Below are 6,703 nucleotides of genomic sequence, written 5' to 3'. Positions count from 1 at the left end.
CTTATTTTTATACATTATCCTTAGACTATGAGTTCCTGCAGGAAGAGGTTAAACCTTATTGCTTTGTATTCCTCACCTTATAACTTGCACTGTAACTAGTACATCCTTGATGAAAGTATGCCAGATCCCCATGGTTCCTCTGATGACCGAATGCATACGTGAATGAATGAAGGGGGAGAGAGTGGTAGGAGATAGAAATGAAGCTAGAGGTCTTCATTAATCAAGTGGAACATTCCAATATAGCATCCTTTTCTTGTTTTGACTAGTTTAGCAAGTAAGACAACAGACTTACCGGATTTTATTCTGAGTACTATTAATCACCTTGTGAACAAAGGAAGTCTAAGCTGTATGTACTTTTAAAGAGCCAGGCAGGAAAGGCTCAATGGAGTTTCAATACTAAGCTGCTGAGTTAGGAGTGACTAAGAAGAAGAAGCTCCACATGGCCAAGACACAGTGTGGTTCACATTATCTGTCACCTGCTGAAGATGATGGAGTCCACTTTTCACATCGCAACACCACCTACTGCAGCTGGGTATGCATTTTGTATATGGGAGCTATGGTATCAAACTAGCCTTCATTTTGACCCAATTTTCAATTGCTGTTTAGATTCTATTCTTCCCTGGACATTAACCTCTGTCATAAAATTTCTCTTAAGCTGTCCCCGAATTGTCCCCAAAGTGACCCTGACCAACAGCAAGCTTACATGAAGCTAATGTCTCAGTCCTCTACTTGCAGATGGAAAAATGAGTTATTCTACTGAAGCCAGGGAAATATGGCTGCTAAGTAATCTGTACAAAAGCTATTCTTTTCCCACTGTCAGAGAGCCTGTCTTGAAAATTCAGGTTTGATGAGCCACTTTATGTAGGTCATTGCCGGCATCTCTTGACCAGGGCACTTTCTCTTACTTTCCTTTGTAGACTCAGGGAAATTTTAAATCACTGATATGCATTACCTGTTTGTTAAATTCTCTCAAGCTCATATTCAGCTGACTTGGCATGAGTACACAATAAGCCATGGATAAAAACATGACATTTCATGATATTGCATGACCAGAGATATTGCAACTTTAGCAAAGATGAAAAAAAAAAAAATCCTGCCAATATCTGGGTTTTAAGAATAGCCCTCTGTCACCAAATTTAATGATCTTGTTCCTTTAAAATGTTTTAAAAATATAATTCCTTTGTATATCTTTGAGAACAGTAAGAGCAAAGCCTAGCTCAGGATGACTCATCTAGGAGGCCATTGGTGTTGGCCTACACTTCATGTCACAAAATGGGTCAAATTTAGACTTTCACCTTAACTGCAAATGAGGTTATATATATTGTCACAGCCATCAGAATGGGGTGAAAGAAGACTTTTTTTTTCATGTTTCTTTATAATTGTCTCATTATAATACTATACAACCTGAATTAATTTTTATAACTTATTTTGTGAACAGCACAATTACATTGCATAAAATTTATGTTTTACAAGTGTTATTTTATTAGATGTAAACACTTAAAATACACTCTCTTTCAACAGTTCCTCCTTAAACATACTGGGGATTGAACTCTGGTAAGTGCCAGGTGTGAATAGCATCTAAATTCTGAGGAGAACCATCGAGGTAGATTTGATCTCTCATGATAATGATTGCTGCATGCCTTATGGGGGTGGAAAGGTTGTCAGTCAACTGAGGGCTTATTAGAGTTTCTCAAATGTTTTAAGGCCTCCAAAATATATCTAGCCAGTTATTTTACCACAAACATCCAGTTCTAAGAAAATGTTCTTCCAGTGAGTATGGTTACCTAATAATTAGTAATCATCAGTCATATAATGTCATTGGTCATCATGTTTATAATGTCACAGATTTAATGTTCACTGGAGGCTCAGCTTCTCTTTCCCTGACCCTGGTGTATTTGATTGTCAAAGATCTGCTAACTAGACTGTCTAGTTATCATTTTTGCATGTATTATGGAAAAAGCTCCTATCACATGGCTGAAGAAGTTTAGAAATCAGTACTGCAGCTTCCTGGAATGGTAAGTAGCACCCAAGTCACCAGTGCCCAACTGCCCTGTGTACCTTGACATTTGTCATGATTTAAGAGAACATTTTTTGAAAATTAATTTTTTCTTAAATTAAACAGTCCTGATCCACATTAACTGAGTCCCTCTGCCCCTGAGCATATGCGTTTGGAGAGAGATTTTAAATAGCCAGAATACTAAGATCGAGACTTTTATTAAATAAAGAAGCCAAGAGCTTTCGTAAAGCCTCGGCTTTTAGTGGCCTGACAGGGGATTATAGGATACAGCGATGCTGCAGGATGGTGGCCCAATATGTGTGATTCAGGGCAGTCTTTCAGAAAAGCTTGCATGAAGTTCTGAGCTTCTTCCAACAAAGCATGCTCAGCCAGCTGCATGGTTTTCATTTTGAAGTCTTCAAAGAAGGGAGAATCTTTAGAGCATATAATAGATTCTGGATAGGTGTAAGTTACAGCTATCATTAAAACAGCTTTAGGATTGAGACAGAAAAGAACTTGAGATCCTTGGATTATGATGCCTGATGTATCTCCTTACTTTTGCCATTAAGCAAAACCTAGAGGAATGAAAGCAGATCAGTGTATCCTAATTGTCTCCTGCCATTTGCCTAAGAAGTAGAAGACCTTGACTGAATTTCCCATCTCCTTTCAGGCAATTTCTTCCTGCCCACAGCTTTCCCAGACAGTCAGTGCACTGGATGTTCTGGGCTGATTATAATGTTCCTTCTCTCTCTCAATGGATTCCTTGGCATTCTTGTGCTCCAGAAAGTCAAATTCAGCCACTGCTTCTGTTCAGTTAATTTCTCTATACTGTTAAAAACGTGTTTTCTGAAGATTATTCAGATTTTTAGTCTTTAGAACAATCTGGAATAACTTTTTTCTGTCAAATTCTATATTATTTTGATTTCAAGTAACAACAAAAGAAAGAATATTTATTTCTCTATTCTCTGTATATTGGAACAATATCAGCATAAAATGACAGAAGGCCTGGAATGGCCTTCTTCCCTGTTCTGAACCCACATTGGTTTCAACTGTCTAATGAAGACAGGGCATGTTGGTGGAATGGCAGATAGACTACAGTGATATGAACAGAATTGGGTGGTGAGAAGAGTTGAAAAGGTAAGTGCTAATCAGTGGTTGGCATACAAATCCTGGGTAGCCATCTTCTGTGGCCACATCACAGTTTTTGAGGAATAATATTTAAAGATCACTCTAGGCCATGGAACAATGCTATTGATCTGTGTGTTGGCCTTAAACTCAAATGTAATGTCTTAAGTCAATGACACGAGATGGACCTCCACTACAAAGACTCCTCTTGCCCCTCCCATTTTAGGACCTAAATTAGAACAATTTCAGTAGCATCCTTGACCCATTTCCTCTGGGTCTCACCTCGGCTACCACTTACTGAGTCTGATAGAGGGAAAGTGGGAATTAGAGGGAGAGGGTGTGTCATGTACTTCTTTAGGTGGGTTCAGTAAAATCCAAAACAAACTAACAAAAAGGCAAAGCAAATAAACAATAACAACAAGTACCAAATAAACATGCCTAACCTTTGAAAAGTACATTTAAGACAGACAGTTATCTTCAGTGCCTTCATTACTTCTACCAGATGCTTTCCCAAAATGGCCTAAAAAACGTCCTTCATGGGGATGAACACTGACTGTTTTCTCTGCCAGCCAGAAGGACTAGTTGAAGCCATCATATTTCTATGTTGTTTAATCTGGCAAAGTAACAACAAAGCCCTATAGCCTTTTGTGGCCTTATTGCAACTGCATCTGAGATCCAGTGAAAGGACAACTCAGTACTACCAGGTGCACAAGAAGTGCTGTACGAATGGGCCCTAGTGGAAATGCAAAAGGACGTAAAGGAGAGGGAGTAGTTCATTTGGAAAAGGCTGAGGGGTGCATCCAGGAAAATGATTTCTCCATCCCTTACTCTCCTATCATTTCTCACTATCTGAGGCAATGGCTTGGACAGTGGTCAAGCGTGAATAAGACTTGTCAAACCATGAAGGTGGTAGAAACAAAGGAACAAGGAGAAAAGTGTGTTTCGGATAAAGGATGAAAAGTTATCTCTAAGGGGTTTTGTATTCACACCAAGCATCACTGATCCCTGTTCAGTGCCCAAAGAATGAGATTTGGGCCTAAACCCAGCCAGGGGGCCTCGACAGACCAAAAGTAAGCCACAAGAGCAACTTTTGTTCTCCTGGCTCAAGGCCTAAGCTAGAAGCTCTTCTAATCGCCTCCTCAATCTAATTCTGGTTCTTCCTTGGTCTTCTGAGCTGAGGGAGAGGTGAGGAGGAAAACTGTTACATTTAAAACTGTGTTTTAAATCTTTGTTCCTTACATCAAAAGCTTCAACCCTGACAACACTATGACTAACAGTATCCCCAACCACGTCCTAGATATGAGTATTTCTTTCTTGAGTTTGGAAAGAATGAGAAGAAAGCCCTGAGATTTTCTAATGGTTGCATGGTGTCCTCCAAATCCACAAGCCTAGTGTTGATTTTACTGTCTAAATCTCTGTTGAATCTGGCAACAACTAACTCTCACCTACCCTACATTAATAGTCCACAACTGGAACCTCTCTCTTTTCCCTGATTCTTTTGCCAATTCTCCACAAAATGCAGCCGAAGCATTTTAAAAATAATATATTGGTGTGATGATGTCATCTCTCTTGCTTATAACTTTCAATGCCTTACTGTGCTTTTAGGATAAATAATAAAACTCTTATCATGACCTAGAAGACCCTGTTTAATTTATCTAGCTTCATCTTGTATTCTCTTAGTACATCCAACATGCTTTTTTTTTTCCTGCTTGGAAGATGTTTGCTCATGTGCGCGCGCTCTCTCTCTCTCTCTCTCTCTCTCTCCTCTCTCCCTCCTACCCTCCCTCCCTCTCTCTCTCCCTCTCCCCTTCTCTTTCTCTCTCCTCCTATTAGAGGAAATACCAAGGAAGAATAGAAGTTAACTAGGCAAATGTAACTTCTCCATGAACGTCTTCCCTGGTTCCCACCACCCATCTCATCTAGGTCACCTTCCTTTGTCATGTGTGCTCTCTAAGAATCATGCTCCTGCTTTTGGAGTTTTGCCCACTTGAAAATTATGCATTTATGCAATACTTCAGCAGACCGTAACCTCCATGAGGACAGGGTCTTATTTGTCCGCAGGGCCTAGCTTAGTTAATTATTTGTTGAATGAGTGGGTTGGCCCCAATATGTGCAGAAAGGGTAGTAGTCCTTGATGGAGAGCCACAAAATATCAGAAGAGTTCTGGGGAAAACAAAAGAAAATGCAATTTCCATGGAGTTTTAAAACTGACATGTTAGGAGAGTAGACAGCAATTTTTTCCCTTTTTTATTTTTCTATATTTTCCAGGCAAAAAAGTGGCAAAGAACTGAGGAAAGTGAGAATCAAAAAGAGGGCATTAGATCTGATGACTTACTATTATTTTCTAGTGACCTTTAACAGGAGAATTTCAGTAGAGTATTAAAAGCCAAAGCTGTGAGTGGGTAAAGGAGTAGGTGGTAAATGTCAGTGAATATGTATTATTCCTGGCAAGTTTGTAGGTAAAAGTTGAGGAAAGATAAAGCAGCTGACTTGAGAAAGTAGCCGAATCAACAGAAGATTGTTTAGTTGCATGAAATGTTTTATAATAGAGACCAGAGGCTTAAGGAGAAGAAAGCAGTGGAAAAAGATTATAGAAGTGTGTGGAGGTTTTGTCCTGAGACAGAAGGAAAGAGAGAAGGTATGTGGAACTTAATATGCGCTCGATAAATAATAATGCATTAAACAAGTCAAGTTAGCATGATGAGGTGCCCAGAAGAAGTCAGATCTCATCTCAAAGGATCCCAAGCTATTAAAAGCCAGGCACTTGCCCCCATGCAAGAATATGGGGCTCTTGATACCAAAGATTCCAATGTCAAGAAATGATTTTACAAGATTTCTTTATTTTTAAAATTTGACAACCAATTTAAACAAAAGTCAAACAGAAATTGCCAATAGTCAGTCAATTGCAAACCACTTGGGAACCTTTATTTTAGCATCTGTTTCTCTAGACCAGAGTTACTGGTATGATAGTTAACAGTTTTATTGAGATACAATTCACAAATGCAATTTACCCATTTCAAGTAATTTTAATTTAATTCCATTGTTTTTAGTAAATTCACAGATATGTGCAATCATTACCACAGACGATTCTAAAACATTTTCATCATCTCACAAATACTACTGGATCCTTTAGCTATCACTCCTCTATTCACTCCCCACATCCAAACCCCAGCAAACACTCATCTCTTTTCTGTCTTACAGATTTTCCTAGTCTGTACATTCATTTAAGTGGATCATATATTATGTGGTCTTTTGTGACTAGCTTCTTTCACTTAGTCGATAGTATTTTTTTAAATGAAAAAGTAGAAATATGAAGCATTCAAAGGCCTTTAATCTCAGTAAAAAGAAAAGCCTGTGGTCCCAACACTGAGACAAGTAGAGGAGAGAAGAGCATGTCAAGATTTAAAACCATCCTTCAGAAATGAGGGAAAGGAGACTTTCTCACTCCCCAGCCATCTTGGAAGCTGCTTTTGGTTGGGGGCTATCCCACACTTAAGAGAGTGGCTGTAAAGAAGAAGAAGAAGTTGCTGGAGTCCATCAACTCTAAGTTCCAACCTGTTATAAAATGTAGAAAGTACATGC

At 38.9% G+C, this 6,703-nt stretch overlaps 1 pseudogene; it reads left to right on the top strand.

Annotated features, from left to right (window-relative positions):
- Nucleotides 1-439: 439 nt before the first annotated feature.
- Nucleotides 440-6,703, top strand: part of LOC105292426 — a 7,886-nt pseudogene continuing 1,622 nt past the window's right edge.

This window comes from Pteropus vampyrus, unplaced genomic scaffold (assembly GCF_000151845.1).
Source record: "Pteropus vampyrus isolate Shadow unplaced genomic scaffold, Pvam_2.0 Scaffold56, whole genome shotgun sequence".
NCBI lineage: Eukaryota > Metazoa > Chordata > Mammalia > Chiroptera > Pteropodidae > Pteropus > Pteropus vampyrus.
Note: the sequence above shows the minus strand (reverse complement) of the source record. Positions and strands in the feature narration are given on the sequence as shown.